Source organism: Telmatherina bonti, assembly GCF_933228915.1.
Source record: "Telmatherina bonti genome assembly, chromosome: 10".
Taxonomy (NCBI): Eukaryota; Metazoa; Chordata; class Actinopteri; order Atheriniformes; family Telmatherinidae; genus Telmatherina; species Telmatherina bonti.
Window position 1 is genome coordinate 34,966,679 of NC_136628.1, and position 22,400 is coordinate 34,989,078.

Sequence of the window (22,400 nt, forward strand, 5' to 3'; positions counted from 1 at the left end):
GCGCCGTCTGCTGGATAAGTAGCCCAATTACATTTTTAACTTGGCAGTCTCAGAAACAAACATGACAAAAATAAATCAATAAATTATCGTCAATTTTTTACCGATAGCCAATATCACCCTGGACCCCCATATTGGCCGATATATCAGTCGGGCCCTAATTTGTGTCTGTCAATTTCACACCAAAACCTTCAAAAGACCCTTGAAAAGAGAAAGAGACTAAACAACATTGTAAGATTGTCTTTTGCTGGCTGGAGAGAGCTAACAGGTCGGGTAGGATGAAACACGGACGTCGAATTACCCATCAATAGGAGGCGTGTCACTATGAAAATGGCAAAAGTTCTGTAGTGTGTCAAGAAACCCCAAGAAATGTCCTGGGTATTTAGGAGTTGTCTGTAGAGGACAGCGCTGAGGCCACACAGACGTCTGTGGACGTTCTGGGAGCAGAAGGATGCTTTAGCTTTATTTGACAACGAGTAGCTGATCCATAACTGTGTATAAAAGATGGACGGAGGCTCTGTGACGTCACCTGTAGGTTTCTGAAGCGCTAAATTTAAGCTCATTGGGCAGTTCCTACTGTCACTATCTTGGCAGTGTGGATGATTGACATGTAGTGATTTCCGACCTGCCTGATGCTAAGAGCTATCTGAGCTAACCCGGAGCTAGCATCAGCTAACCAGCTAATTGAGGTAAGCAGGCTAAAACCAAGTTATACTGTTAATTTGCTAAGAACCATGGTCGTTCTACATTCCTCCTTCTTGAATTGGGATATTGGGTACCTATCAATCAAAAAAACACGCCCCAGTTATGTAGAATGTCCAGATGAAATTACTAATAAAAAATTCACTCCGCCCACAGTTGTCATGGAGGTAAACCTGATCTATTAAACCTAAAATATTTGTTGTACCAGGCTGTAAACATGTTTATTTCTGCTGTGAAGTTGGTCTTTTTAACATGGGAGTCTATGTGGATTCACTCTGTTTTGGGCAACCTAGTGGATGAAGGGGGAACTGCAGATTTTGGCCCCTCCCCATAGATTTTACTTTTAACCATAGGAGGTTGCTGCTTGACCTGATCAAACGGTATCGTTTGGACAGAGCAGGTAAAATCTACAGTTGCTCAACAAATAATTTGACCAACTTTGTTTCCCAAACAAATGCGGCTTTAGTTGTACCAGACATCAAAAATGGATGTGAAATTTTGGTAAACAAGGGTTCCACAGGGTACCTCCACATCTAAATTGACAAAGAACTCTTCTTGGTGTTCTTTTGTTTTTCTTTTAGTTAAAACATACCCCTTAGGTGTCAAACCAATCCTGGAGGGTCGGTATCCGGCAGGTTTTTGTTGTTTGCCTCTACCAACACAGCTGATTCAAATCAAATGGATCCAGCAGCTTCTTGTAAGCATATTTATGAATTTCGGTCAAGTGGGTCGGAGCATGGAGACAACAAAAACATGCAGGATAGCGCCCCTCCAGGACTGGAGTTTTACACCTGTGTCTTAAATTATTAATTGCCTCCATCAGAATCACCTTACTCTGAATATTTTCTGGCAATTGAGTAGCTCTTGCTTTAAAAATGTTTTGTTTCATTTTAGATTCAATGTGATCCCTGAGTTTTAGTCTCTTTGACTGTTAAAAACAATAGACACTCCTGAAGCCAACTTTTCCTGATTGCATTTTTCTGCAGGATGTATAGAGTTTTTACCAAAGTCCAAAGATTGTTGCCAAATAAGTAGGAGACGTCATCAAAATTTTACAATAATTTCTTTTAGGAAAAAAAAAAACAGTAAATAAGGAAATGTACATTTTTATTCATTGCCTGTGTAAATATTTTGTATATATTTCCATTTTCCAGTTAACAATTCAAACATTTCTCAAATATTATGAATTCTTAGACAAATGGTTCCATTCAGCGATTAGTCAGTTCAGTGACTTCATGTAAAATTCCTTTTACGGCACCTATAACCCCGCCTTGAGAATGACACGACACCTGATCAGTAACGTTTAGGAGCAGCTTTTAGCGAGGAGTTTGATGAATACAGCTCCTGATTTCAACAAAATACCAGAAAAAAAATCACAATATCTTGCATACAGTGTCTGAATAATGTGTTCAGATTATATTTGAGCATTGAAAGTGTCGTTTTGTAGATTCAAACCAGCCAATCAAACTAGTGGTGACTTTTAACAGTAATTGTGATACAAACAATAAATTCTTCATTAGATTAATGTAAAGTCTACAGTGGAGCTAACATACAGCACAAAAGTCTTTTTCCAGTGTCCTTTTTTTAAAATGCATTTTGTTTCCAAAAAGAGTCAGACTTCCTTTTAATATTTTATTAAAGTGGTCTTGAAGGATATTCTCAAGAGTTTCTGAAGGTCTTTTCTTTAGAAATTTGCCTTTGTTCCATTTTTCTGTCCAGTTCTTGTACCTGACTTAAGTATTTTTTGTTTGGTTAAGAGTTTAGGAGTTTTTTTCATTTGTGGGTTTTTGGGGTTTTTTTTGTATAGTTAGTTTATTACATTACTGTGATTCAATCATGGATATAAGAGATAAATCACTTCGGTGTCGAGCCAAAACACAATTATTATCTGCAGATTTATAAAATCATGTTTTTAAACATGAGGCTGTCACAAAAATGCTGATTTAATTGCCATTTCTTTTGCTGACAGTTTGACACATATAACATGGTATTGAAATAAAAGCTGACTTCCAAACAGCTGTTGGCTAAAAACGTGGCATATTTCAGCATGGTATGGTGGACGTTGTTTAAAAGAAAAATCAGGTAGCAGTTAGGGCTTCACAATCAATTGGATTTTGATCGTGATCAGGATTTTGGTGGCCACAATTAAGTAAACCTGCTCGTCAATGATATTTACATTCAAAACGTGAGCTCTGCTGCATGCATCTCTGATTACACAATTCTCAACCAGTAGTCTGCCAACCACCAGTGGGCGAACACGTGGTTAAGGCTTCATTAAGCTGCCTAAATAGAAGACGCGCACACCTTTTACCAGCATTGGAACACTCTGCCAGCAGCCAGTAAAGTTTCGTTGGATTGATTGGACATTTGAGGTGGGTGTGGTTAACACAGAAAACCATAAAGCGGTAAGATGCTGCTTCCGCATTTTTCCTGTTGCAGGTAAAACGGATTGTTTTGATTTAACAGCTGATTGAGGTGGTAAAAAATACCAACAGTATTACAACACGTGGCATTAAAAGACATGAACCCCGCCACGTGCACAACCTGCCCTGCCGTGGATGAAGTTGCTCATTAATAATGAAATAAGCAGCTTCATTGCACAAAAAGCAGACAACGCCACCCGTATTGATCTCTCCCGGCTGCAGACGAAGCTTCTGGTGGAGGATGTAAAAAGCTTTAGACTGATGAGAGCAAGTCACGTCGAGAAAGGAAAACACAGCTACATCAAAACACTGGATGAGAAATATGAAATATATTATTTTTCCAAAGGGGCGTTGCCTGCGCTGTGTGAAAAATGTCAAGGGAATAGAGAGGGAGCTAAATTTATATATACATTATGTATATGAATATTTAGAGTTGCCAGGTAGGTTGTTTACAAGTGGTGCATTAAAAATACATGTTTTTCCAGACACAATGAATGATCATGATTAATAATCGTGATTACAATATTGATCAAAATAATCGTGATTATTATTTTGGTCATAATGGTGCAGCCCTAATGGCAGTATGGTAAGAAGGTTGCTGGTTCGAGCCTTGGTTGGGGGGCTTTAAACAATGGTCATTCTGTGCGGAGATTGCATGTTCTTCCCCTGTATGCGTGGGTTCTCTTCGGGTACCGTCGTCTCCTCCCACCCACAAGACATCAATGTTTGGTCAGTTGCTGTGGTTAATTGACCTCTTCTCACATGCAAGTCACTTTGGATAAAAGTCTCTGCCAAATGACTGTAGAATAGAAAAATTGGACGACAATATGACAGTAGAAGAAACCATCCATCCATTTTTTAACCAAGACGCTTGAAGAACTCTTGTTGGAGAAAACCAAGTGTGGGAGCAGCTATCTTTGCAACTGATTCAGTCAACCAACATAACTTTTGTTCCATGCTCCATAAAACTTTTACATCCAGGACGTTGTGTGATGTCTCAGCAGAGTTTTGCTTCACACCAAAAAACACACTGGCTGTTTTGACCATTCAACATCGCTGATTCAGCAAAGTAGGGCTGCAACTAACAATTATTTTAATAGTCGACTAATCTGTAAATTAATTTTTTCGATTAGTCACAATTATTACTGTCACACCAGCCATCTGTGCTTCCAATTGATGCAGCTTTTTTTTTTCTTTTTTACAAGCTCCAGTATGTTTTAACCCACTCTCTTCATTTGCATCATACGAGTATCACCCAGGTTTCCAGTCGATCACAACATAATGTCCTTTGGTAAAGTAAAATGACTCCTGAACTAGTTGAAAATCAAATATAAGCTTAACAGCTTACTACGAATTTATTTTGAAACAAACATATTTATAATGTCACATCCAAACTACAGAATTTGCCTCAAAAAGAAAGCAAAATAAGTAAAATATTGTAATTGTACAATCATGTCGGTTTATTTTCTCCCCGTTTAATAATCCGGGAAATTTCCGGGAAAATAACGATTCAGGAAGGTGCGGCAAAGACCCCTTAAAAAACAGGAGTTTCAGGCCAAAATGGGATACTTGACAGGTATGACAAAACTACGTAACAACTTACCCATCCGTAATGCTAGCAGAAACCATGACTCCGCTTTCTGTTTACATGCATAACTGTCGCGCTGCCGTGGTATGTCAACTCTGAATGGCGGACTACACATTTCACCTTTTTGAAGCACGAGGTCTAAAGCTGTTTTCACTCGACTGTTTAGGTTGCGCCGCCATTGGTCTTGAGTTGTTCTTCATTGGTTCAAAAGACGCTGCACAAAATGACACACTTCATGTGGGGCTTTGAGTCATTTACTTGATGTTTACAGTTCTTATACTGTCTGAAAAGCCGTGGTGTTAAGTTGCCTGGCGCAGCGTTTTATCAGCAAAGCCATTATGGGCATTTATAACACAACACGTCGACAAGGAAATTTCGCGTCAATTAATTTTTATTGTCGACTTTGTTGACGAATTGTTGCAGCCCTACAGCAAAGAAATGCATGAAGATTAAAAGAGAGACAAAACAAGAATCGTAAGATCATCTTCTGCTCGCTGGAGAGAGCTAACAGGTCAGGTAGGATGCCAGATAGAGGCTGAGTTAGCCGTAGATGAGGGGGCGCGTGCTGGGGAAAATGTCAAAAGTTCTGTAGCATGTCTTTAAAGGTGTGTTTGACTGCTGAAGTCTTCACAGCAAACGGATTTGGGAAGATTTCTCTATTATTTAGCATTACAAGCACAACATGTGCTCCATGGGGGCAATAAATCTGAGCAAAACAGTTTGTTATAAAAACAAAAGATACCATTTTGTCTCTAATTTATAAACACTTCATTAATCATGTGCTCAGCTTGATGTCAGGATTTAATGCTGCCTCCTTTCTTCATCTGCAGAACTGGTTTCCAGATTTTCCCCAGGCGAACATCCTCTCACCTTTAAGATGCAGCTTTAGATATTAGTTTTATTCCATACAAGCTTATCAGCAGAGCAAGTTTGGGTGACCCTGAGCCATCCCTTGGTGGTGCAGTTAAAGCTGTAAACGGCTAGAAACTCCCAGAATGCAATCATCTTTTGTTTACCGTCTCATTTTCCGTGCATCTGTATGCTGTAACTGTTTTTATCCTGCAGGGTCTCTGCTGTACTTTTGCCTTTTCCTCTCATTGTACCCTTCTGCAAGTATTGTTGCTCTGGGGCTTCATGTTTTCTTGTCTGTGGTTACTTCCCTGAGCAACCTTGTTTGTTTATCCTCTCTCATTCCTGATCTTTGCTCCATTTGAGGCAAATGTCAGCCTTTTTCTGAGCAAAGTTTCTGCTTCGCTGTCACCGAATGATTGCTCAGAGTTTGGTTTTTCTTCTCTGTGAAGTACCCTGAGATGGCCGTGTACAGAACAGGCATTATGAGGATAAAATAGAAGATTCAACGCTGCCATTTCATGCAAGAAACACAAAGTCAATAAATGCCCCCTATTTCTTAACAAAAGCCCATCAGGCAAGTTTTTGTCCCCCGTCTGCTGTGCTGGTAAAGTGACTTCAAATGACCAACTTGTATTAAATTAGAGTGTTACAGAGTGTAGCAGAGTTTCCACTGAGAGGAAGTCCAGTCCAATAAGGTTTCCCTCATCTGATTCTACTAGAACACAACAGCGTTTGTCCTCCACACACCCACAGCAGCAGTCGATAGAGCTGGTTAGGAAACTGTCTGATGAGGATGAAGGATGAGCCTCCAGACTTCTATCATGTGGAAAGAGCTCGCAGACAAATCCAATGAACTTTATAAACAAACTCAATCAATCGAAATGCTAAGCCCATCTGAGTGACCCTGCTCTTTCAGCACAAAGAGGAAACCATTAGCTGGCTTTGCAAGTCTCAACTGAAGCAATACTTTAATGAGAAAAAGAAGATTGAAATTATTTCTCCATCAGAAAAGCTTTCAAGGAAGGAAAATCTGCATTTTGATAGGAATTCATGTGCATTTACACCTCAAGTCAACATGAAAACATCTTTTTACACAGAAAGCTAAATTATTTGACACCCCAGGAAGAAGATTTCCCCATACTTACTAAAAACCTGAAGCTTTTTTTTAGCACGACAACAGTGGACCAACCAAAGAAAGCGCTGGCGCTAACTTTGCTAGCAGGGTATTTTTACACTTTTTATTGACATCCTGACTAAAACTTTCAAATCGTCAGTCCAACTTTATTTATAGAGCACTTTTTAATACATCCAAATGCACCTTCATATTAAAAACAGATAAAATTATTTATTTAATCTGCAGTGAAATGTAGATGCTCTGTTTTTATTCTGTAAATTAGCATCAAACATGTAGCAGTTTTGAGTGTTTAATATGCTGTGACAGTTTTCTCATAATTAAATTATTGTAACAAATTGCAATACATCACCTTGTTTATAGTATTGCATAATATTGTACTGATGCCCCTGTATTGTGATACATCAAATCAAAGTCAAATCAAATCAAAGATACTTTATTTATCCCCGAGGGGAAATTCAAGGTTCAAATCAGCTCGTCCAAGGTTTGACATACAGACATTTACATTTGACAAGTTTACAGGACGGACTGATACTTCGGCCCTGCAGCCAGTTTTTTAACCGGCGCTGCCTTATAAATGAGGAAAAGATGACATGAGGAAGGATGGGTGTCTTACACCCATGTCAATTACACTACATGTCTTATTGCCAAATTCTTGCCCATGAACAGCCCGATAAAAGATAAAAGATAGTAAAAGATGCTGAACTGATATAAAAATTATAGTCTAGAAAACTATTCATTTCAAAACTTTATCTTAAGTTTTTTCTGAAAAATATCAGCACTTCCTGATGCTGTCAGGTTCTCTGGAGGCCGTTCCACAGCCGAGGACCAATAAAGCTACAAAACATCAGCTCGTGAAGATCTGAGATCTCTGGGACGTTCGTAAACTAAAAGTTGTTTAGATCAATACACTGGAAATCTATGCATAATGCAGTATAATGCTGCATGAAACAGAACCTGATACCGATACTGCCAATTTTTGACCAGACCATAGACTGTATATAAAGAAATGGACAGAGCCTTCGTAACGTCACCAATTGGTTTCTGAAGAGCTGAATTGAAGCTCGGTGGGCGGTTCCTACCATCACCATCTTGGCAGCATCATGCGCGTCGTCTTGGCCGGAAAATACAAATATGGGCAAAGAGGTGGAGCTGAGAGGGGGGCTGTGAGCGTCATGGTGGATGACTGACATCGAGCGAACTCTGAGCTTTCTGTAGCTAAAAGCTAACAGAGCTAACCTGGAGATAACGGGAGCTAACCAGCTAACGGAGGTAAGCGGGCTAAAGCTAAGTCACGTTGTTAACCGGCTAAATACCGCGGTTGTTCTACGTTCTTCTGACTTGAAGCCGGAGATTGGTACCTGTCAATCAAAAGGACACGCCCTTAAATATGCCGAACTTTGAGATTAAATTACCTTTAAACGGGTGAGTAAGAAAAAATTACTCCCCCCCCAGTTGTCATGAAGGTAAACCTGGCCTATTAAACCTAAAATGGATTTTTGAACCAGGATGTAAACATGTTTATTTCTTCTGTAAACATGTTTATTTCTGCTGTAAACATGTTATTCCTGCAGTGAAGTTGGTCTTTTTAACATGGGAGTCTATGGGGATTTGCTCTGTTTTGCAGTCCCTAGTGGATGAAGGGGGAACTGCAGTTTTATGTAGTTCCACACAGGCTTCACTTTTAACCGCCGGAGGTTGCTGCTTGGACCAGACTTGATTGGACCTGGTGCTGTTGGAGCAGCAGCTACCAACCTTCAGTTGGCTCGACTTACAATGTGGTTTTAAAGCAAAGTTTGCCTCATATATTGCCTATGAGGCCACAGCCAAGTACTTTGGGGAAGAAACTAGAAATGAATATGAAGAATAATCACCAATTATTTTTTTCCATCTTACTGCTCATAATAAGTAATTCCATAAATCATAAACTTATGTTGGATCGCCATAAAACTGCTGTTCCAGCTGTTTGTCAAATCTTCACCATTATAACCTGAATACTGAGAAGTTTTCCACATCTGATTGCTGCATTACCACAAAATGAAAACTGACTGTCTGCCGGCAACAGATATTTAGTGGAATAGGACACTGGTGACTTCCCATCCACAATGGAAATTATTTCCAGTTTAGCTCAGTGAATATGAAGATGCAATAGAAGAAAATGTGTTCTGGCTTTTCTGGGTCTAAAAATGTATTAAAATAAATTCAGGCAAGCACTTTCAGTGGCAGTTTTTCTGTCTCTGATTACTGATTAGCGTCACCGCTTGTGCAGCTTCACTGCATTGTATGACACTATGGAAGAAGAGAATTGGAGTCATATGGAAGAGCAGCTTATCTAAAAGCTGTTTCAGAGGCTAAATAAACAGAATATTCCTTTATTTAAAAAAAAAAAAGACGAAGCAGTGGGACTACTGACAAACACTGTTATCCATAAACCCACGCTGAAATAAGGTTTGTAAGAGACGGGGAAAGCAGAAAGCAGAAATTGCCCACTTGGTTTACATTAGGAATTATTCTGAGGTTTCACCTGCCTGTTAGAGAATAGCCATATTTATGTGGCTGCTCTGATTTAACCTGAATTCGAACAACAGCTTCAAAAAGTCCAATTTCTCAAGAATCGTTTTTTAAAATTGTCTTTTTGATTCAGAGGTGAATGTGGGTTAGAGGTTAACCTGGTTAGCTTGTGAAGCTGTGAACAGCTGCAATCAATCTTTTGCTCTGTTTAAGGCGACCTTTCTGCTGCACAGCAAAGCCACAAAGAAACAGGTTTGCCTGTTTGTTCAGGCTACAATGAACAATAAAGACGGCCTGCAACTTGAGGATAATAGCTTTCTTGCCACCAGGCTTTTTCTGGAACTCTCAGCAACCCCACCAAGGCGAAATATAAGCAGTATATCCCCCAGGTAGAGATGAAAAATAGAGCTAGACATAAAATCGGATGATGCAAAGAAGCCGTGCGGTGCTGAACGGCAGAATTGGACCTGGATCAGTTGTGAGTCATTGAGTTTTCTCATCTGCCGCAGGAAGAACCCCTTTTTTGAGTTTTCTTAATTAAACAGATGATGTTCTCATTTAAGGCTGTTGCTGGTGTTGGACATCTAAAAACTGAAGTTAGCTGAAGTCTCAAGCGAGTCATTTTATCTGTACTATAAGCACTTTACACTTCAGAAACTCAAACATAAAAGTCATTATGTTCTCATAATCAGTCCATCTTTTCTCCTCCATGGTTACTGCTGGATTTCTATTTGCTTTGCCTGAGGAGTTTACTTTTTAATCACGAAGCTGCTACACGTGTATCGACGTAGTAAATGGCAAAGCGAAAACATGCTAAAGAGATTTTTCCAAGAACCTAATTGCTCTTTGGTTTGTTCTGAGAAACGGCTCATTTCTAAAGGTTTCTGAACACATCTTTTCTATCGTGATCACCACTTTCATGGTCATTTTGAGGAACAGCAGGGCTGTTTTGAGCAAAAGCTCATAGAAAATCCAAATGCACACTGTTTGCTTGGCTGAAAACCTCCAGACACAGTCAGAGACCAGCTTAGGAACATAGTGGAGCATTAACTCACTAAACAGTCAGATATTTATTCAGGAGATTGAAGAGACCGATAATAGTTAAAATCAGGTGAATGTCGGACTTAGTGGACGCAGACACGACCTCAAATGAAAGATAACGGTGCATTACAGGGTCTGGATGTGAACAGCTGTTTCCAAATAAATTCACAGATTCAGTATGAAATGTTGCGGAGCAGAATCTCATACCTCCATAAGCACATTTGGGACTCAGGATGGCTGTTAGATTTCCATCACTTAGACTAACAAGACAAATTTATTCAGCTGAATGAGGGGGAAAAAGGCAGATCTAACCTCTGTGGAAGGATTTCTGCAGAATTCAGTCACTACTCAGCTTTAAGAGCTTCAATTCCTAAAAAGATGGGAGATTTTCCAAACTACGACGTTAACTGCAAGCTGAATTCACAGAAATATGTTCAATAAACTAATAAAAGTTTGATACAACAACGGTAACTCAGCTGACTGAGCAGGCGCAGAGGCTTCAGCTTGCCTGGGTTAGCCGCATTGAGGAGCTGAAGATTCTGTTCATGCCGCTGGTGCAGGTTGGAGGCCGTCTCAGGCCTTTTGTCTTCCTCCTCTTCCTCTAACCTAGTGGTTCCCAAACTGGGGGGTCCAGAGTTATTACAGAGGGGGGCGTGGCAAGGCTAAATAAAACTTGTGAGTTTTTTCACTGGATAAATTTGTAAAAGCCCTGCGATGGATTGGTGAGCTGTCCAGGGAGTACCCTGCCTTTCGTCCAAAGACTGCCGGGATAGGCTCCAGCCTCCCCACGACCCTTCATTGGACCAAGCAGTGAGGATAATGAATGAATGATGAATGCATGAAATTTGTAAAAGTTTTCATAGGAAATGATTATAAATCAACAAGACAGACTTCAAGTAATAAAAAAAAAAACAGAACAAACTATGATGGAGCCTATCGGTCCATGCTTGACCAGTAATGGTAATAACCAATGGTGGGTAATAATGAGAGCACAGTATTTTGCATGTGCCAAAATATTATCATCTAATATAATTAAAGTATGAAGCCAAACAAATTACACCAACTCTTGGGTACTTTTCATCCTTAACAAAAAGAAAAGCCTGCAGGTTAGCTTAGAAATAAACTATGCAACTATCATATATAGCAAGTTGTTTTACTAAAGCAGCATTGTCTCATAGAAAACTCCACTCAGCAGTTTGCAGAGATTCCTGGTTTAAAACATTTCACACAAAAGTAGAAGAATGGATAATAATACTGACATGGTTTTAATTATAGTTACCTCCAATCCAGTAACTAAAACTAAAGACGCATTTCTTAGTAGGTTTCTTTGGTTCATGAGATGGGAGGAGGGGCTCGACATGATTGTCGTCGATAAAAAGGAAGCCCTGCAGGAAAAGTTTGGAAACAACTGCTCTAACCCAGGGTTCCTCAATCCTGGTCCGTGAGGACCGGTGTCCTGCAGGTTTTCCAACTGTCCCTGCTGGAAAACACCTGAGTCAGATTCAGACCATATCTGCTGAATACACATTGATTTCAATCAGCTGTGTTGCAGTGGGGACACTTGGAAACCTGCAGGACACCGGTCCTCGAGGACAAGGATTAACTATTCCTGTTCTAACCCTTCATCTGCCAAATAACATCAAAATAAATGCTGTTGGTGCCCAAAGATTCATAGAAATAAGAAAATATTTTTAAAAATGAGTTATGAAAAACAAAGAAAAAAGTTTCAGTTTTAGAGCAGTGGTTCTCAAACTGGAGGTCCCAAGATCATTTCAGGGTTTCTCCAGACAACAGTAGAAACTATATGTGGATTACATCTAGCAAAGTTGTCAAAATTAAACCATCAATGCAGAGAAAACTCTGCAAAGTTAGCATCTTAATTTGTTAACACATTGATACATAAACAAAGTTAATAAACATGTTGATTTAAATCTCTAAATTTGGCATTTTCTCAATGAGAGAAGCAGATTTTGGTGAACCGAATCCATTAAAACCACTTTATCCTCTTTATTTATGAGTGTTCTGACAGTTTTCCAGCCTGACATTTCGAGGATGGCTGCAGTGTTCTGCAGGTACTGAACATGTCCCTGTAGCAACACACCTGATGCAAATGAACCCGACAAGCTGTTGGCGATTCCAGTTTATGTGAATCAGGTGTTGCAGGAGGGAAACATTCAATACCTGCAGGCCTTCCAGCACTGGAGTTGATGATTCCTGGTTTAAGGGCTGGAGCAACAAGAAACCCTCACAAAGGATTAAACCTAGACAGTCCATTGGGAATAAAACCATGCATCCACCTTGAAGACAGCAGGGAAGGCCCCCGCTGCCCACCTATGGAGCCCACCAGCCCTACTAGCACCAGCCAAGCATGAGTTGAGTGCAGGACCCAGGGCCCCCCCAAATCAGAGACTCCTACCAACACCCATGTTTACTGGGCCAGCTTGGACAACCAACCACTAAAGATACTCTTTTTTTTTTTTATTGCAATACTCGTCTTTCTTCTGTCTATCATCATTTGCCACATAATTAAAGCAATCTCACGCTAAAAAAAAATTTTTTTTAAATTATCCGACTAGTCGACTATTAAAATAGTCGTTAGTTGCAGCCCTACTGGCAACACTGGCGTCCAACTGGACTTGCACCAGTCTGACCAGCACCTTCCTATGTATCCTCTACTGTTTCATGTCTTGTTTGTGTTGTTCTCACTCTCATATGTAAGTCGCTTTGGATAGAAGCGTCTGCTAAATGACTGTAGAATAGAATAGAATAGAATAGAATAGAATAGAATAGAATAATGGAGTTTTGGTAAAAAAATAAATAAATAACAGAATCTGGAGAAAATTTTCCATCATTTCTGGGAAAGATGTTGGAAAATTGATCAGTGCTCGTTAGCACCGGTCTGTCTTGAACATGACTCGCCAGTCAGACCTCCGTGTTGCAGCGATCCCCCAGCCAGTAGTTCGACAGACGGTTGACAGGTGGTGCAGCCGTTGATTCATGGAGGTGACAGAGCTGGCGGGGGTGGAATCCATGATATATGTGAGCTCACAGCTTCACCAGCGGAGCTCGGAGCCGACCCGTTTCATCAGTAGCAGGCACCGGATTTCATTCCCGACTTTACTACCGAGTCTAAATGTTATAAAATATGATGATCACTCATTTGTTTTCAGACTCCTGAAACATATAGGTCAGGGTTTACAGACATCCTTCATAGCAGTCTGTGTTGTGTGTGTGTGTGTGTAGCGCTTCACATTGTGTTTATGTATTGACATTTTACCCCTTCAGATATTCGCCTTCATTTCCCATGTCATGTAACTGACGGGTCTCCTTTTCATGCAACATAAAGAAACATGCGTCTTCTTTGTTAGCAACAGGAGCTTTTTCTCTACTCATTTGTCTCACAAAAAGTTGTGTTGCGGCGCTGCCAGGGTTATTGTCTTGTAATGTCTCAAATGCATTTACAAATCCTAATGAGGTGCCTCATTTAACTCTGTCTGGAAGGTGTGGAGTCAGATCCTTCTGGCTGTAATCATAAATTTTGTTTTTTCTTCTCCATTAGCATAACAAAGTAAGAATGTGGGTCAACATTTTCATTTATTTGTAACTCATGTGAAGGATTTCTGATCACCGTGACCCGAAAATGCAGCGATTGGTCCACACGGCTCGGATTATTAGCCGAATATTAACATCAAGGTCGCTCTTTGTTTACGTGGAACAACTTGTGTTTTTACAAACAAGCCGCAGCATTTCGGGCTACTGCATCATGACATTACAAAACGAAGGAAACAGTTTGAGATAATTATGTGGAAAACAAGAAATAAGGTGAAAGTCTGTTTTTTAAGCCTTGTTTCCGATCAGAATAAAAGTCAATAAGAGCTTCTAGAAAAAAACACTTCAAGAGTAAATCACACACAGCTTTGTTTACTGCCAGTGGTAATAACCAAATCTGTTTAGTAGAAACACGTTTACTCAGGACTTCTCACAATAAAATGAATAAATTAAAGACAACATGAATAACTTTCTAATATAGACACAAAAAGAGGTGAGGTCAGTTCATGGTTGACAAGATGGCAGGAGTGCAGCACTTTCATTGTCTCTTCTCACCAGACAGACTCTTACATTCACTGACAGTTGTAATTAGAAATATATCTGTATTAAAACTACCTGTTATTTTATTTAATAAACCTACTTTTAGTGCTGGAAATCACAAATATACCACCAGACATGCAAAAGATGGAAGTTTTAGCTTGCCTAAAGCTAAATCAGATGCCATAAAAAGAACAGTTATGTAAAGAGGCATGAAAATATGGAATTATCTACCGAAGAACATTAACTTAACCACTGACCTTAAAAACTTTCTTAAATATTATTAAAAGACTATTTTTCAAAAGCACAGGTATCTATATAAATCATAACTATAAGGGTTTTGTGATAAAAGTATAATAAATACAAATGAATGTAGAGTAAATATATTGATAATGTGGATAGAGGTTTAGTAGAAGATTTATATTATAGATAATTAAATATATAAGTTGATATCCAATTATAAGTAAGCATATTTTTTGTAATGAATAGTTTACATGATAGGATGTAATATGAATGGACATGACATGCATGCATTTACTTGTGTAAAAATGGATGTAAAGAGATGATTTTGAAGATGTAAATAGCTTTTATTCCAGGATTAAAATGAAATATTGATGTGCTGTGTAACTTTTTACATATGTTTGTTTTGACCCCAGGAAGAATAGCTGTAGCTTTCTACAGCTAATGGGGATCCTTAATAAACTAAACTAAACCAGTATCGTGCAGCTGATTCCAACTGGCTTGTGGAAAGCTCGACCACCTTTTGACTTTAATCTGAATCAGCTGTGTTGGAGCAGGGAAAGTTGGACCTGTTGGACAGCGGCTTCTCATCCCCGATGAAGAAGAAATGTTGGGATGAATCAGATTAGATTGTTTATCAGATCAGAGAAGAAGAGGAACATAAGAACTGATGTACGGACACCCGCTGTGCTCACAATGAGGACGCAGCAGGAGCTGCTGCTCCCGAAGACCAGCTCTGTGCCGCCCTCTGCTGCCTTTTCAGATCCTGCACCTCTGGGAACAACACCTCTCAATAAATACGATTGTTTATCTAAGCATCTCATCAAACTGTGGATGGCTTTAGGATGAGGAAGGAACCACGTTTTAAGCAGAAGGAAGCAGATCTCCGTGTTCCTGGATACAATCACTGACGTTGGTTCACTGTCAGATCACAGCGATGGGTTTTTAAAGGTTCCTTCATCAATATTTACACATTAAATTGGTTTTTACCAATTTGCATCATCTGTACAACTTTTCTTTTACCAGCAAAAGTCACTCCTTTCAATAAAATCTTTAAAATATATTTTTTTCTACAGTCGTCCTCAAATGTATTCAAATCGTTTCATTAAAGAAAAGGCTGAATTTACAACGGTCACGCAAATAACTGGAGGCTGAAAAAAGAGCAACAATAAGTAAAAACTGACGAAATTATAATTTAATGATATAAGTCAATGTTTTTTTCTTATTTAATAGAGTTTGAAAAAAAAAATAAATGTGTCCTGGACAAATTAGAGCATTTTTCTGTTGAACAGTGGGACAAAATACCTGTCAACAGGTGCAGAAGTCTGACTGAGAGGAACAGAAAACACCTGACTGGAGCGGAAACATTAAAGGATTGTTCAACTAAATATGACTTTAGCACCGGTGTGACGTATATTATTTATCATATTTGTTTGCTTTGTAAAAACAACAAAAAATCCTTTGAACCAGAATTAGAAAATAAAGTCATGATTTTTTTTCCTCCTGCTTTAATGTGATGTTATGAAAACATCTGATGACGACTTTACTTACAGTAAAACCTCTAATGCTGGTATTTATCTCTGTTCACATCCATTCCTGCTGTTTTCTTTTGGAAGAAAATGATTCAGAGATGTCAGTGAACTCCAAACTAAACGGAAAAAAACTTGCCTGCTTCTTATTTTTTGGAAGATTTCCAAATTTTATCCATTTGTATTGTTTGTTTGTTCTTTTATTTTTAGTACATATTGAGATAAACAACAGGAGAGCAAGTACGGAAACAAAAGGGATTAGATGAAAAAATGTGGGCAAATTATTGAATTTAATTCTAATGACTCATAAAGGGAATGGCAGGCAGCAGAGAACAGAATATCATGAAGAAGAAGCAACAAGTAAACAACCAAACCAACAACAAAATGGACATTTCTAGGGTCAGAGTTTTAGTTTTGTAATAAAAAGAGAGCACAAAAGCTGTTCAAATAAACTTATACCCAGTAAAACATATATTTTACTTTACATGGCACTTTTTATTTTTTTCTTATATATATATATATATATATATATATATATATATATATAGTTACTACTACTCACTACTAGCAAGTGAAAAGAGATGTTTACATGTTTACAAAACTAATAAACTCCTTTTATTAGCAAACCTATAATCCAGAAGATACAGTACTAATCAAAATATGCACATATCATTTTAGTCGTAAGCAGCGTCAAACATTTCCATTTTATTTTTATTTTTTTTAATGAAAAATTAAATGAAATATTAAAGTTTGATTAATAATCAAACAGTTTAAAAACCACAAGTCAGGAAAAAAAAAGCTCATTAAGCAGGTCTGTCATCATTTAAACCACATGCTCTCCCTGCATGTTAGAGAGACTAATAAAACGATTTCCTCTTTTTAAATTAGCTTTTTTATCCAAAAAAAAAAAAAAAAAAAAAAGAGCATTTATGTTGAGAACAACCTCACTGTGACGACCTGTGTTTGGTCCGTCGTGGCTAATTAGCATATTTAAGCAGAATCACAGTTTAATGACTTTTAGATAAAAGTAGTCTAGATGTCGTCACATGAAAACCGTGTCTGTGCTTATAAACACCAAACATGTCCCTTTTTAAGAATAAAAAGTTTCAACTCACCGCTAATGGAGCAGTTTTAATGTTTTCCACATCCACCTGTCGGCTGCGTCACTCAGGTCAGGAGACCGGCGTAGTGACGTCACGGTGCTGCGTTCAGGGTACCTGCTGAACAATCTGTGTTTCGTGCTGTCATTCAGTTTTGTTGTTTTTTTCCTTTTCATTTTCGTTTGTTTCGTGTTTATTTGCTTTTCATATCCACTCCCAGCTGGTTGATGACCCGGTGGATCAGAGTCCTTAATAAGAAAAGGCTGTTTTTGTTGTTGTTGTTTTTAATAAATAAATCCAGCTTTTTGGAGTCGTTAGAGGTTAGCGCTGTAGAGTCACAATCCTTCAGATCAGTGGTGGGCAACCTCCACAGTTCCCAACAAGAAGGTGTCAAACCCACTTCAGTCTACTGCTTTCATCTGCATGAGCATTTAAGGTGGAGGAAATCAACTGCAGAAGGTGCAGGGTGGATGTGTGAACAGGTGAAGGTTGTAGAATAAAACACTTTAAGTAGGCAACAGTAGAAAACCACGGCCTCAGACAATTTATTCTGGACTATTTTAATCCAATTAGGAGTGGAAAAATAGATCATTCCTAATTTAAAAAAAAAAAAAAAAAAAAAAAAAAAAGAAAGGATTCCACAGTCTTCTTAGCATATCTAAATGAACATAACTGGTTCATTCCTGTTGATTTTATGATCTCTGACAGCATTGTCAAAATCAAGCACCTTTTTAAATGAATTTAGAAAACACTTTCAGAGGGAACAGCTAAAAAATGACAACAAAATAACATAAATGTCTTTTTTATGCATTGCAAGCAGGTTGTTGGGTCCTTTAGTTTCAGTAAGAGTTGAAAGGATGTTGCATTCCTTTTGTCCCCTGATATAAATAAACTACAACTATTTTAGCCCTTCTCACCAATAAATCCCTTTACTCAAACACCCCATTCTAAATGTGAAGTTTGTCTAGGACAGGGAATTTTGCCTGATTTTCAAGTAAGTCAACGATTTGCCGTACAACGCATTGCATGAAAAGGGCAGAATAGATGAACTACATTCACCAGGTGTGCAAGACAGAGCAAGAAGTCTGTGGATGTTTGCAGCTTAGGAGTTATCCTCTAATCAGGAGGTCCACGGCTCACTCAAATGTCAGAATTTATGATATCATGAACAGAGGAGATGTATGAATAAAATAAAAAAGCTCTGTAGGTGTGTATAAAAACATAAGAATGTTAAAGAAAAGTGGAAAGGTGCTTTATAAATGGATCTGTTTCAGGATCTGGAGGAGGAGGTTTAATATGACAGCCAGATAAGTGCACATAAAAGAACAGAAATATCTCAGGCAAGTGGATGTGTGAAAAGCTGGCTTTTTTAAATTATTATTATTATTCTGGCTGCAGCACCCAGCTGGAATCAGCGGATTCAATAAGCTACAACTTTGTGCTGAAGGCCTTTCCTTGATGCCCAGCAGCCTACATGTGTTTTTTTTTTTTTTTTTTTTTTTTTAACTGCATCGTGGCATCAAATTGCATCGCTGCTATAAATTTATCAGAGCATGAAGACAGAATGAATTTTATTATTGCATATTTTATATGTTATTTTATCTCAATTAAAAAGCAGCTGACAGCTGATGATGAGGTTGTTGCTGTTCCTACAAACGACCAGCAGAGGTCGCTGAAACTCTGTCAAATAGTTCTCACTCCCTCGACAAGCTCAAAGACCTGCTTTATTGTTTCTCATTAAATGTTAAGATACAATAAAATGTCCAAATTAATCAGCAGTCATCAGCTTTATTAAATTCCACACAGTCACTTGAAATGAATGACAATGAAGTGACTGGCTGATTTGAGTCATGTGTGTGTTGGAACAGGGAAACATGGAAAACCTGCAGGATGGAGGACCGAAGCGAGGCACTCCTGAATTGATCTTTGGGTCAGTGGAGGAAGTCGGAGTACCCAGAGAAAACCAATGCATATGTCGGGAGAACATGCAAACTCCACGCTGAAAGATGTGTTCAAACCCCCCCCTCTACCAGGCTCGAAGCAGCAACCTTCCTGCTGTGATGCTGCAGTGCTAACCACCATGCAACTGTGCAAAAAACAAGCAATTAAGTCAAATAATGTGAAGTTTTCACTTGCATGATGATTAATTATATGGAATATTCAGATCTGCAAAGTGGAAGTAGCTGCATGAAGTATGAAAAATGCTTGTTGTGGCTGTAAACCATGTTGAGAAGACCATCAAACCCTTTTTTCAATCCCTCTCCTGATCATAAGGCAGCTTTAGAATACACAACATTATCTGACATGCAGAATGAAAGACTGTTGTTGTTTGGGAATAAACTTTATGAACTCCAGCAAAACTTTAAACATGAATGAACTTCCACATAAACACTTGAGCCTCATGAAAAGTACAGTCTGGGTGACTAAATGCAGTATAATTAGAGTGTTGATGGGGGGTGAAAGGAGGTCTTCCTCATGTCCAAACATGAATGTTGGATTCCTGTCTGAGCCGGATCCTCAGAAAAGCAGACCACTGCAGAGAAGCCTTGACTAAAGGGATTGGAAAGACGGATGTTTATCCCTCTGCTTTCATGCTGGATGCCCAATTAGTTCATCGCTGTTCGTTTTCACAAGCGTTTCTGCCTTTTCCAAGTCGGCTGAAATGTTTGAGGGCTCGACCTTAAACGAGGACTGTTTTTGTTTGTGATGTGGTCAGAATAATTTAAACAAATCAGAGGACGATGAAGCTTAAGGATGCGTCTGTAAATTTATAAAATTAGCTTTCATAATTTGTTTGTGGTGCCATTGCCTCCACCACTGTGACACATGAGATGATCTGTTTGCAGATGCCTGCACAACCTTTTCTTCCCCTTCATTTTTACAGTAATATGAGGTGAATCTTTTAAATAGAAATGAACCATTCATTATTGTGATGTTTATTGTGTAATTTTAGCTTTTATATGTATATTTTTAGCTGTTTTTTTTTTTAACCCTTTATAGGACACTCAATGAAATACCTTGAAATTAGAAATTTTAACCTAAAATTGTCCTTCTGGTATGTACCGAGACGTCCATTCTGTTGGAACAAAAAGAAAAAAGTTTCATGCTGAATATGAAAGAAAACAAAGTGATCAAAAATGGTCACTTGCCCCATGAAGGGTTAAACCTACGATATTGCGCAATTGTTGCCATCCTGGGGTCGAGGGGGTCCCTGTAAGACCACAGGGGGTCCCTAAGGCTTTGAATGTTCATCATTTACCTTCAGGTCAAGCAGAGGTGTATAAATTAGAAGTAAGAATAAAGTAGAAATCCTGCCATGTTTTTGGATCTACCGATGCATTCAGGTGTTTTTACCATCGTCTACCTGCGGTGGAGCTGAGCTGATTACATTCACCTGGTTTCGTGGCTGGTTGGAAAGAGCTGCTGGACAGGACTTCTACTTTCTACTTCTACTTTACACCTCTGAGGCCAAATCTACACAGAGAGAAGTTGAGGTGTATTAACTAAAGTTTTATTTTCATCATATGGGTGATGTAACCAGTGTTTTTGGGAGCCTGAAAACACAAAGTTTGCCCCATTTTATGAATAATACATCTAAAGAAAAATGCCTCAGTGCAGATGACTTATTCTTATTTTGGAAATAAATTTTAATAAGTAAAACCAAATCAGCCTAAAAACTTTGGTTTTATAAAAGAAAATGCATCAACCAGGACCCTGGAGGGTGCACCTTGCCTCTGGCCTGATGATTGGTGGGATAGACTCCAGCTTCCCGGACACCTTTAATTGGCTAAATGGTCAACCAGGAAGCATCATTTATAGTAATAAGCAGCTAATTAAAGAATAAAACCAAGCATGGTTTCAACATGCGGCAGTAGAAAATAGACTGGTATCCACTTAATAAACTTTAGCTTTATTATCTTAAATAAAATAAAAAAAGCGAATAAAGATTTAACATAATTTAATTCAGGATTCCTCATTTGCAACACGTCCTTGAAAGGAGCTGAACTGTTTGTGTCTACATATCTCCGATATTCTAGAAAAAGAAGGAGAAACTCTTCAGGTGTGATGGAAAAGTTCTGGGATGGTCGATCTGGACATGAGTGCCACTGATTTAACTCATCAGTTGAGGTTACTGAGTGTGAGAGCTGAGAGTACACACTTCTTAGTTTTAGCTGAATATTAATTTTTATCATTTTTCCCTTTTTTAAAAGTCAGCATCAAATAAAAATTAGAATAAAGCTTAATTTAATTTCCTCAATATGAAAACATTTCCTGCATGAGTCTTCCCTAAGATACGTATCCAAGGAGATGAGTGTGATGTAGGACGGGAAACTCCTGGATGAAATCCTGATTAGGCTGAGAAATAAACAAATAAAATGAATAATATGTGGATTTTCTCATCACAAAACTAACCAGACTGGTTCCATTTACACTGACTTTGCACCAGAGGGCACTCCTGTCAAAACTTTCCATAATAACTTACCATAGTCTTCCTCACTCGGTTTTATCTCATGAACCCGATCAGTAAGACTGATCGTCCTATTTGTTTACATATATAGGCTTTAATATTCAATCTGAGTTATTATAACTGTGTCTAACAGCAGTCAACATCTTTATATGATCATATAAATGATACAAAAACTCGCTGATGGACAAATCCATCAGAGGAAAATAGAAATTCTTTTTAATTCAGATGCTTTGTTGCCCTAAAGTCACAATTACTGATGTACTTAGTGAAAGAATTATAGATATATATATATATATATATATATATATATATATATATATATATATATATATATATATATATATATATATATATATAAAACTTACACCACAATTTTTTTATATCTTATATAAGATTTATCTTCATCTTTTAATAACAACTAATAATTAAAATATTTTAAAAATTGCATTTAATTAACATAAACATTCCAGATTATTAAATGACTTACAAAGTCCTGAAAAGCTGTTTAAAATTAATGATTGATGAAGAAAACTTTAATGAGACCATTTTAAATCCATGTAAGTTCATTTTATTAAAGCAAATTTTGCCCTAATTTGGTTCATTTACATATTAGCTCAGTCGCATTTCCAAGCATTTATTCAGATTTTAAGCGTGACTGGAGGAAACCCTCTTTAAATCCATAACAATCCTTCATATAAATACTAGATTACATTTTTCTGACTTCGTGCTTT